Below are 12,666 nucleotides of genomic sequence, written 5' to 3' on the forward strand. Positions count from 1 at the left end.
AGGAGCCGGGGGGGCTCCTGCAGGGCTGCTGAGAGGACCACTCTTGGCATCTGTCAGGTAAAGACGGTCGACTTTGCTCGGAGTTGGACTCTGGCCGGGCAGACCCTTTGGAAGTGACTGAGGCCCGTCTGAGCCCTGTTATCTGGGAGGAGTTTGAGGCAGTTGATCTCGAGGAAGTGGACAGGGTCCTCGTGGCTGTCAGCTCAGCCACCTGTGTGCTGGATCCAGGCCCCTCCTGGTGGGCTAAGCCTCCCAGGGGGCGACATGGGGGTGGGTCCAAGCTGTGGTTAATGCCTTTTTGCGGGAGGGGGTGGTACCGCCTGCCTTGAAGGAGATGGTGGCATGCCCCATTCTCAAGAGGCCGTCCTTGGACCCAGCCATGCTAGACAACTCCCATCCAGTCTCCAAACTTTCCTTTTTGGGGAAGGTTGTGGAGAGGGTGGTTGGTGCTCAGCTTCAGAGGGCCCTGAAGGAAGTGGATTATCTGGACCCTTTTCAGTCTGGATTCAGGCCGGGGCACAGCACTGAACCGGCATTGGTCACGCTTGTCGATGACCTTTGGAGGGCTCGGATGGGTGTGGTGCAACCGTCCTGTCTCTCCTGCATCTCTCAGCGGCTTTTGATACCGTCAACCGTGGTATCTTTCTGGGCCGGCTTCAGGGGCTGGGAGTGGGGGGCCTGTTTTGCAGTGGTTGTCCTCCTTTCTCCATGGCTGGTTTCAGTCAATGTTGGGGGTAGGGGAGGTCAGGCCCTAGGCCCCTGCAGTGTGGAGTGCCTCAGAGCTCAGGTCTCTCTCCTTTCCTCCTTAACATCTACCTGAAACGGCTGGGTGAGGTCCATTCAACAGCTCAGGGTGCGGTATCATCAGAACACAGATAATACCGTTATACATCTCCATCCCTGGCTTTGAGGTTTTGGCCCCCCAGAGTCTGGTGATTTGTCATTGTTAACTCTGGATGGGTTGTACTTCCCTGGACTGAGCTAGTATGCAATTTGGGGGTCCTCCTGGACTCACAGCTCCTGCTTGATGAGTGTGCCAATTACAATTGTGCAATTGTGCACCAATTGCGCCCTTTCCTAGACCGGGAGACCTTGCTCATGGTCACTCACACCTTAGTCACTTCCCATTTGGATTACTGCAATGCGCTTTACATGGGGCTGCCCTTGAAGACCACTTGGAAGCTACAACTAATCCAGAACGCAGCAGTGCACACAGTATTGGGTGTTCCTAGGTTCACCCACGTTACACTTCTGTTGCACAAGTTGCGCTGGCTCCCAATTTCCTTCCGGGTGCAATTATCACCCTTAAAGCCCTACATGGCGTGAGACCAGGTTATCTGCAGGACCGCCTCTCCCTGAGGGCATCTTCCCAGCCCACCAGATTGGACAGGGTAGGCGTGCTGCCGGTCCCTCCCCTGGAATTTGGCCACCTGGTGGGACCTCCGAAGCGTGCTTTTTCCGTGGCTGCCCCAGCTTATGGAACACCCTCCCCCCGTGATTTGGCAGCCCCCCCCCCCCGTAGACTTTCGGAAGGCCACCAAGACCTGGCTTTTCGCTCAGGCACTGGGGTAGGATGAGGATATCTGGAACCGGTTGTGCAGCATCCCAAGGGGATGACAGAAGCGCTGGGATTCTGGGTTTCTTTTCTGCATCGAATCAAATCCTTATTACGGTCAAAGACCAGCATAAGGAGGGTGAGGCAGTCAGTTTAAAAAGCATACAAAATAGATCAGAAAATAATTTTTTAAGCTGAAAGATATAAAATAGAAAGTATATATCTAAAAGGGATCTAAAGGAAAAATTATAAAAGCTAGAAGATATAAAAATATTAAAACAGAAAGTATACTTTTTTTTTTTTAATCTGCGCTCAGTCGTTACCGACTCTGCAGTGACTGCTTGGACGAGTCCTTGCAGTTTTCAAGGCAATTGTTTTTCGGAAGTGGTTTGCCAGAGCCTCCTTCCTAGGGCAGAGCCCAGCTGGCGAGCGCAGGAGGCGGGGTTTCCGTTGCTTCGCGCCCTTTTCGGGCACGCACGGTTTTTCGCGCTTACCGGCAACTGCTCCCGACTCCTTTTTTGCAAGGCGCCGCCAGCATTTTTCCTCCCACCGGAGTGAGAGTCCCCATTTATCTACTCACGTAAGTTTTCAAACTGTTGGGTTGACAGGAACTGGGGAGGAAACAGGAGCTCACCCTGTTTAACGCGAAGGCTGGACTTGAACCGCTGAAGCGTCGACCATTTCTGGCCGGCAACTTTCAGCGTCATTAAGCCGCTGCGCCACCGCGTCCCCCCGAAAGTATACATAGACAAGTCTAAAATAATCTAAAAGGAGGGGTAGGAGCATTAGGTGGGTGTAGGGGGGCATAAAGGTTAGTATGTGGCAGACTATAGCCATCAAATTACAGAGCACTCTAGTATGACGAACTGGATGCTCATTTAGACTGGTTTATGGCACAGGCCATCATCTGATGAATTTTAATTGCTGCTGCACAGAATCTGGCAACATTATATGTTGTAGCGGGGTTGGTATCTGAAAGCAGCAGGGAGGGGTGGAATTGCCCTGTGCGCCCTGGGTATTTATTTATTTGCTTTATGATTTTCGGGTTTTATAGTTTAAGGTTTATGATTTTATAGTTACTGGGTTTTACTGCAGTTGTGAGCCACTTACAGAGTTGTAAGATGGGAAGGAAGGAAGGAAGAAGAGAAAGAAAGAAAGAAAGAAAGAAAGAAAGAAAGAAAGAAAGAAAGAAAGAAAGAAAGAAGGAAGGAAGGAAGGAAGGAAGGAAGGAAGGAAGGAAGGAAGGAAGGAAGGAAGGAAGGAAGGAAGGAAGGAAGGAAAGAAAGAAAGAAAGAAAGAAAGAAAGAAAGAAAGAAAGAAGGAAAGAAAGAAAGAAAGAAAGAAAGAAAGAGAAAGAAGGAAAGAAAGAAAGAGAAAGAGAAAGAGAAAGAGAAAGAGAAAGAGAAAGAGAAAGAGAAAGAGAAAGAGAAAGAGAAAGAGAAAGAGAAAGAAAGAGAAAGAGAAAGAACAAACAAAAGAAAGAAGAGAAAGAAGGAAAGAAAAAGAAAAAGAAAAAGAAAAAGAAAAAGAAAAAGAAAAAGAAAAAGAAAGAGAGAGAGAGAGGGAGAAAGAAAGAAAGAAAGAAAGAAAGAAAGAAAGAAAGAAAGAAAGAAAGAAAGAAAGAAAGAAAGAAAGAAAGAAAGAAAGAAAGAAAGAAAGAAAACAAGAACTAGAAGCTGACAGGGATAGTAACTGTAGCCCTGAAGTAAACAGATGTCTGCTGCTGGGAAGAAAGACTATGAGAGATCTAGACAAAATATTGACATGCAGAGCCATCAGACTGACAACAAAAATATTATCACAGCAAAGCAGAAAGGCTGAACAAAAGGCATTTTGAAACCTTTTGAATTGTGATGTTGAAGAAAATGTTTGAGAAGATCTTGAACCACATAAAGAATTAATTGTTCAATACTGGAGGGAGTACAGTTAGTCCTTGTTTAGCTATCACAATTGGGGCCAGCAGCTCTGTCGTTAAGCGAAGCGGTGGCTAAGTGGGAAATCATGTGACCATGACTGCTTTCCTTTTCCCCTCTCCCCATCCTTTGGAATGCTCGCCCCAGTGCTGAGATAATTAGCAAGAAGGGAATTAATGTCTGTACTTACATTCATTGGAGAGGAAGGGATTACAAGAGAGTGAGCAGGCACACAATGGGGAATACACATTGAAAGCAATGTGCTGGCACTGGCAACCCGCAAACATGCTCGGGGCTAAGAGCCACAAGCGTGCTATGCAAACAGCCTGGTGTATTTTCCATTGTGTGCCTTCTTACTCTCTTGTAATGCCTTCCTCTCCAAACTCTCCGCCCTGTGAGGGGAGGGGGAAGAAAAAAAAACAAGCGATTTCTGTAGGCAATCTCTTCCATGCCTGACCCATTTTTTCTCCCCTCCCCCTGGCCTGCGTGTAGCGTGTTTGCAGCTCCCAGCCCCAGCACTATCCTTTCAACGTGTATTCCCCATTGTATCCTCTGCTTACTCTCTTGTAATCCCTTCCTCTCCAATCTCTCTGCTCTGCAAGTGGGGAGGGAAAGAAAAACAACAGGTCAGGTACAGGACAACATGGACTGACTGTAATGGTGATCACGCGACTGAGGAACGCTGTGAAGGTCATAAACGCACACCTTGGTTGTAAAGTTATTTTTTCAGCACCACTGTACCTTCAAACAGTCGCAGAACAAGGCAGTCGCTAAGTGAGGATTACCTGTAAAGCCAGTATGCTCACTGGGAACACTATATATGAAGCTGAAGCTTAAATATTTTGGAGACTTAATGTAAGGGCAAGAGATGTGGGAGAAGATCCTGATGCTAGGGGGAAAAAAGGCAGTTGAAGAAAAGACCAACAGAAGAGAAGGTGGCAGGTTATTATCATTGATTAATAATATTTACATTAGATAAGTATATATAGAATTGTAACCGCTAACTGTTATAACGATACACCGTTTCTTTGGTTTTTTTCTTTTTTCTGTTGTATTTTTTCACTTTTTTTAAAGCAGTTTCCATGCATTTTTTTTTCTTTCAGAATGTATGGATTTGCATCGTAATTATCTTTGTGTTTTGTTCCTTTTCCTTTTCTGTTACTATTTTAAAAGCAAAGAAATTTTTTTAAAAAATTAGGAGAACTAATTCTCAATGCAATCTATTCAAGTCCCTGAAACGCATTTTAACTTGTAACAAAGTACTACAGTATATAAATATAAGTAATGTAAATAAACATAACACAGGAAAGTAAAGAAACAAATATAAGGAAAAACTGAATGCAAGTGCTGGCACAAGACCTGCTCATGAGAACTGCTGATGGAGAAGGAATGAGGTTGGTCGACAGGACGGTGAGAAGAAGCGGCCTGTGGGTGCCCGTTGCCTCTCAGAGCGAGTCTCAGATGCCCAGGGTCAGGCATGCCAATGGCAAATTAGTGTACAGAGAATACTCAAATTCACATAAATGGCACAATTGTGCCTGGTGAAATGTTACTGTATTTCCAGAAGGAAGGAAGGAAGGAAGGAAGGAAGGAAGGAAGGAAGGAAGGAAGGAAGGAAGGAAGGAAGGAAGGAAGGAAGGAAGGAAGGAAGGAAGGAAGGAAGGAAGGAAGGAAGGAAGGAAGGAAGGAAGGAAGGAAGGAAGGAAGGAAGGAAGGAAGTTCTGACCAAAAGTGCACCAGACCTGCAGAAAATCCTCCACAGGCGTAACTGAGCTCAGTCACAATTTCTGTTGGGCTGAATGAGCATCTTCGGCACAAACAAGAGGCACAAACGTTAGCATCAAGTGATGGCTGCGCTCATCTTTCCTCAATCAAGAATTTGGAATGCCTGTGGGGAAAAAGCACATCAATGAAAGAGTTGCGTTAAAAACAAAACAAAACTCTGTTCCAGGGCATTTGCACTTTAAAAGCTTAAATTTCCCTAATATGCCCTGGAACAAGGCTTTGTTTCTGATTTACCTAAATCAAGCATGTCAGTCATGATTTACATAACCCCGCATAGATTTCCCTATGTGTAAAGGCCAAAATCAGGATTATGTAAATCAGAATTATTTAAATTAGGACAATATTTATACAAAGCTTCCATATATTATAAAATATTATATGATACTTGTAAGCGATAGGTCCTGCTCTCAGAGTGAGGAAGCCCGTGGGACTTCCAGCAATTCACACATGCTCAGCCCAGCACACCACCGGCTCTGCGGGACGCCCCATGTGCCCTCCCGAAGGAAGCCCCTCTTTAGAGGTTCCCTCTTGCTGAAGGCGGCTGGAAGAGGGACAGGCCAGCATGAGGATTCAGTTCTGTGGCTCTCATCATGCAGCTGTAAGACTGTGCTGGTGCGGAGGATAGGCACTGGAGTCCAACATAGAGGGGTCTTGCTAAGGGTCCTGTCACCACGGGAATGCCATCTTCAGGGATCCCAGACTTGAGCCTTTTGGTGATGGCCACCGTTTGAACAGCTGACCCCAAGATATCTAGATCACCCCCTCCTTTCTACATATTTGGAGAGCCATAAAAATATGGGTCTTCAGAAAGAGCTTTGGGGAGGAGGGAGATCATGCTACCCCAAACAGTGGAATATCAGATCAATTGTGTATATTAACCTATTTTTGGTTTTCATCTGATCATATTAACACTGGAAGGTGCTCAGAGTGTCTGGAAACGGAGTGGCATTTAAACAAACAGAAAAATCCCAGACAAACAAGAGTTCATGGACCAGGGCCTAATTCATCCATTCTGAAGTGGTGACCAATGGCCAAATTTCTGCCAGAATTAAAGTGTCCATCTTTAGAGTTTTGTAACGTTCTTTGTTGGTTTGGCAAGGGCAGTTCTGAAATACGGAACAGCAAAGATCATCATCATCACCACCGAACTTCTGCTGAAGCCTCAGTCCTGGTAGGTCTTTTTCAACATACTCATAAAAGGTTGGTGGATTCTGAAGGGAGCCAGGAGCTGTTAGAACAACAGCAGGCGCGGAAGAAGCATGTGTTGGGGTATGAGTGTAGCTCTAATCTTACCTAGAGTTGGTTTCCTGATCTGACCTACCTCGTAGGGCTCACAGCTTCTTTCCAAAGCCAGGCCTGAGCATCTTGTGGCAGAAGAAAGCCGGTTGGGGCACGATCCTTCAGGGCTGATCCTGAGGCAGGAGAAAGGGATCCCCTTCTGGCAGGACACAGGCAATGGCGGAGGGGGGGGAGCCATGGAGTTCCTGAATGCTTCTCCGATTCTGATCTGGGTGGACAAACTGCGGGGTGAATCGGGGCAGCGAAGAGTGAGCCTGTGGACCAGGAATCTGCTGCTGAAATCCTGCCCCACACCTCCAAAGCCAGGCTCCAGCTGCGTCTGCTGACGTGCTGCCGTCTACCTGCCGCCTCTCACATGCAGTTCTTTAGCCAAAGACTCTGGTTCGCCATGTCGTGCAAGCCCATTTGGGGTTTGCAAAAGTGGGAAACTGAAACTGAGGCTGGCCCGTGTCTATCGCCCCTCGCAGCCAGCCTTCCGATTCAAGTGACACAGTAAACCTGGGCCTTGAGTGGAAAAGAGGCACGTGGCAGAGCGGGACTAGAGCACACTCACGGAGTTGGCCTTTTGCCCAGTGTGTGGTGTGAACACACCCTCGGTCACCCGGGCTCACCCTGCCTTTGCAAATTCAGCTGAGCTGCAGCGCCCACTTCCTTTGAGGATCCTGCCTTATAAGAAACTCCGAAAGCCAGGCTGGAAAAGTGGAATGTCAAAGGGAAAAGGCAAGAGGAGGAAAGAGCCACGAGGTTCAGGAAAGCATCGCTCAGCTGGCCCGCATCCATGCATTACTCGGTCCAGTGGAATGTACCAAAGGGCTTCCTTTCCAAAAACGTACAATGTTAACGCGCAGCTCCATCTGTCCTGTGTCAGCAGCTGCATGATAAACGGTAGCGCCGAGGCCAAGGGAAGCTTGGGAGCCATGGTTGCTCTCTGCGCAACGTCAGCGCACGGAGGCCTACCCAGCTCTCAGCCACGGTGCGCTGCTGCCGCCATTCCTCTCGCCTTCCATTTAAAAGCAGCCCGGGGTTTGTGTAGGATGGTGATCCTGTTCTTCTGTTGCTCCTCTTTTGCCCTCAAAGGAGCAGGGATTTGGGGCAAATGGCCCCAGCTTCTTTCCCCTACTTGTCAGAGGAAAAACTGCAGGGGAAAAAGGGTTCAGAAACTGCCAAAGTGGGGCCTAGAACAGGATGGACTTTGGAGGTTCCCGGCCCCTCTGGCCATCAAGCCCACCCCAATTCCAAGCGGATCGCAGCCTCAAGGCACACGCACACACCAGAAAGCATTGCGGAGGTTGCAAATGCTACATGCAGAACCTTCAAAGCACCGAAAAGACAAGTTATTGTGTGTGGCGCAACCAGTATTTAAACTCTTCTTCATGGGTAACCTGCTCCAGGTTTTTTCTATTATCGAACCGAGATTTGCTATAGCTCTGAAAACAGACACACATGACCGCCGTGAGCACCACCACACCCACTGTAATTATATACAAGACAAAGAAGGAGAGCCAGGGTGGAACTACATCAATGGAGGCGTGTGCTCTGTAGGCTTGATTGACAACGATGCTCCAAACAGTTTACCAAACCGACATCGGAGAGCTTTGAAACTGCCCCTCAGCCTGAATCCTGCAAGGAGCAAGAATGCCCTGTGTGTAAAAGGGAAAGGATGAGCTCCCTTGCTGAAAGTTGTAGCTGAAAATAGCATTGAGCACAGAAATTCCCCTGCATTGATTCATCCAGTAATCATTCAATCCGATGAAAAAGAATTGGCTTTCCAAACTCATTTTAAGCAAGAAGAGAATCTGGATGAAATTCTTCTGCGTGGAATACGGTGTTCTGGTATAATGAAACTCATTACATCACCTCTTCAGTGATCTGCAGGGTCCCGGCTACACAGAACCCTCCAGTGAAGCTCTCAAGGGTCTGGAGGCTGCGGGGGCTGGATAGGGAAGAGCGGGCCTTGACTCAGCCCTACCAAGACTGAGTGGCTGTGGGTTTGGGGCCCTATAGGTCCTGCAACTCAAGATATTTAATCGTTGACTGGGCGGGGGGTGCAATGTGGATTCAGTGTGGTGACATATAATGCATTTCACTTCATTGTTTGTTTGGTTTTTTAATCCCACCTTTATTATTTTTATAAATAACTCAAGTTGGCAAACATATCTTCCTCCTCCTGTTTTCCCCACAATAACAACCCTGCGGGGTGAGTTGGGCCGAGAGAGAGGTACTGGCCCAAAGTCACCCGGCTGGCTTCCATGCCTAAAGCGGGACTAGAACTCACATCCTCCTGGTTTCTAGCCTGCTGCTTTCACCACTAGGCCAAACTGGCTCTCTTACAGTTTTTTTTAGTTTGTTTTAGCAGTATGTATAATTTGTATTTTTGTTTCATGAGTTTGTACGCCATCCAGAGTCATGTTGTTTGTGTCTGGTAGCTATATGAATGTTCCAAATAAATTAAAAAAGAAGGTGAAGGGGGACTTTAAGGTCATCTAGTCCACCCCAGCTCAGGGCAGGAATACAAATCAAAGCATCCCCTAAAAGCTGTCCAGCCCCACCTGAACCCCCAACCCTGGCTCTGGGTTAGCTGGGTCCCCTGCTCAACTGCTCTTCCTCTGAGGAAGCTCTTCCTAACGTTCAACAAGAATCTGCCTGCCTGTCTTGCATCAATCTGCTTCTACACGGCCTCCCTCTGGGAAGAGAAATTGAATGTTTCCATTCAATCCCTACAGAAGCCTCTTGAGGGGATCCCAGTCTCGCAGAAACAGATTTGTTCTGTTCTCGTATTCTCACTCTCAGCTCCCTTCAGTTACCACTTGATCCAGAGTGTCAAACTGCTAGCAGCCAGCACACAAGGGAGACAGGTTGCCAGCCTCTGCCTTGTTCGGTGTTGGGGTTTCTCAGGAAGCAAGAAAACATTGGAAGGGCCATCAGAATACTTTGAAGCTGAACTACTGGACCACATGTTAAGTTTCCCAATATGTTTGGTTTTAAAGAGCGACAGATGGAGCCCATCCTTCAACTTCATGGCTCTTTGAAGAAAGTCCTCTGCGCATCCCACCCAAATTGCTCCACTGTTGGGTGCACCACTGAAGCTGTGCTGGACTCTGACCAAAGAGGGAAGACTGTGGGGTCAGTCCTGGTCGCACCTTCTCCAATAATCACTTTCCAAGGGCAGCCATGTCGCCAGCCTTCCCCCTCCGCCATTTCTGAGTATCGTGTACTCAGAATCAAAGGAAAGCAGCAGACACTTGACCAACTGGTGGCAGGCAAGGGACGCCAGGGTTAGGAAGGGGCACTTGTCCAGAGGACCGTGCAAGGCAAAGACCAGGAAGGGTCCTTATCTCTCTGCTGCCCAAGGGGGTGGCACTCCAGAAGGAAGCTCTAGGCTGAGGACCCCCACTCTTTTCAGCCCTTGAGTGACAAGCCATGAGTGACTTCAAAAAAGAAGAGTGGGACCAGGAGGGAAAATGGTTTAATTTAATCTAAACAGAGCCAGACCTGGTTAGTACTTGGAAGGGAAACAACCAGGAAAGAAAATATTTTTGCCTAATCGAAATGTAATTAATACATACAGTTCATAACATGATCCCTCATGTTGTGACGAACTTGACACATAATTGTGACACAAAGAAAAGACTAGTGAAAGACTCCACTTTTCTGATAGGTAAAAATGTCAAACTCTAATTCTTTTTCTGTACCCTTCCCCTGTTTCTTTCAGGCCCCAAACTCTCCTGGGATCAACACCCTGACACACTGCCTCAAGTTCTGACAGTACTGGAGGGTAACTGGGAAGTAACCTCCAGCTGTTTTCTTTTTCCCTTTTAACACAGAAATATGCTTCGATTCAAAATCTTCTGGAACAATTTTGACACACACACACACACAGAGAGAGAGAGAGAGAGAGAGAGTTTGTAAAATGCTCTCATCTTCCAACATCCAGGAGAAGCCCAGTGTTGGTCAACCTCAGGCCAAGGTCTCTCAGAAGCTCCCCAAAGACCAGGATGGGAAAGCTTGCAGAAGCCACCTTGGAGTTGACTCATGAACCTTCTTCCGCTGTCTAGGAGGGCGGCTGCTCAAAAGTGGGACTCTTCCTTTTAAGGGAAGGGAACTGACCTCAGAAGATGTAAGTGGGTTTTCTTGCTTTGCAGCTTCATTGGGAAAAAATGCAGTGTCCACCGAGAACTTCTCAAGGTTTCTGTTTCCTGGGTCAGCCAGACTTCCCTCTCCCACACAAATAGCAAGACTATTTCCAACGTGGCATTCTACTGCTTCGTTAAGGTGTCTAACTTCAGGCTCCTGTTACTCATGATTGGGCCCTAAGGGACCACATGGCATTTCAAAGTGGAGCAGACCATTTCATTCACAGTCTGGATGATGAGCACAGGCCCTTTTTTCTCCTGATCTGGCATTACCACAACAGGACCGGCTCTAGTCACTGTGTCCTAGTTGGAAGCAGCTGGGGGTTCTTTTAGAGATTCAACTCAAGCTCGCTTCAATCAATGGGTGCAATTAAATCAAAGCATTCGGAGGATGATAAATAAATCTTATCTGCATGATAAGACATGAAGACACAAACTATTTTGAGGGTTACAGAGGAAAAATGTAAGTCAGAGTTTTACTGGATCTTTCTCTGGTTGTGTATGTGCGCATTTCCTGTTTGAATCCCACCAATTATTATATTAAGATTATTTATTTATTGTCAAGTTTTCTAAACCAGCCCAATGCAATGTAGTCAAGGTGATATATAGAAGAATCTCAAGATTAACGCAGTTTCCAAAATACATTAGCTATGAAACAATAAATAAAATAAGATGGCCACCCCTCTCTTCAAGTAGGCTTTAAAATAATTAGAACTACATTATTTATTTATTCTTACATTTCTATCCTGCCTTTATTTTGTACAGCTCAGCCTCTTCCTATCTTCCCCACCCCAACAACCCTGTGCAGTGGGATGGGCTGAGAGGAAGGGATTGGCCCAAAGTCACCCAGCTGGTTTTGTACCTAAGGCAAGATTAGAATTCAAGGTGTCCTGGTTTCTACTCCAACATCTTCACCCCTACACCAAACTGGCCTTCAAAATTTGATTTCCTAACAGCCAGGAAGGAGGGAGACCAGCTGTTTCCAAGCAGCATATTCCACCATGTAGGGGCTACCACCTACTAACAGGACAGGCAAGGTGTCATGTAGGGCTTTATAGGTGATAACCATCACTTTGCCTGGGAGCCTCCTGGCAATCAATGCAGCAACCATAAAATCGGTGTTATCTGCAGTGGATTAGACTTCCTGCCAGCAGTATGGCTGCTGTATTCTGTACCAGCTGCAGCTTCTGAATCATCTTCAAGGGCAGCTCCACACACAGTGTATTGCAGGAATCTAACCGCTGCCTATGCTTGCTACTCCAGACAGGGCGGTGACTGGTGCACCAGCCACGACTGCATAAAGAATGCCTGGCCAGCTTCCACCTACTGTTCGAACAGAAGCTCTGAGTCCAGGAACATCACCTCCTCCCACAAGTCATGGGCTTGTCCAGAGTCACAGTTGGAACCAATGTTTCAGAGAGGCTAAGATATTTGTGGATGAACAGCAGCCAGGCTTCCTGAGATTTAATCTAAGATAGTTTTTATCCATCCAGTCCCTAACAGCCTCTGGAATCAGCTCAGGGTCTTTACAGCATCTCTGACCTGGCCTGGTGCGACAATGTCCGGGTCTGAATGCTGACTTGAAAGGGATCTAGATAACCTACTTCCTCTTACACCCTCTGTTCCTGTTTCTTCACCCAAAAAGGGAAGTTTGGAGATTGGGCAAAAATTGCCCAGTACAGTACAGGTAGAGCAAGAGATGGCCTCTTGAGTCTAGTCAACCACACCTGGAGGTACTGATGGAAATCACTTTTTTTAATGTGCAGATTATTGAAAACTGAAACTCAGGTTGCTCCTCCATATCGAAAGTTGGTTCAGGGAAGATTCCAGCACCTTGGATCATGGCCTATACTTCTGTGATGAAGTTTGCCTGGAGCAAAGGAACGGTGGAATTTGTTGCCATTAGATGTACTGTATAGATAGTCATCAATATACATTGATCATTTTTAAAGGAGATTAAAGGCTTTCCATTGCCACTTAC

The sequence above is a fragment of the Python bivittatus genome, unplaced genomic scaffold, assembly GCF_059951505.1.
Source record: "Python bivittatus isolate LINGU-HERP-01145 unplaced genomic scaffold, Pbiv_v1 ctg000160_np1212, whole genome shotgun sequence".
Classification (NCBI taxonomy): Eukaryota; Metazoa; Chordata; class Lepidosauria; order Squamata; family Pythonidae; genus Python; species Python bivittatus.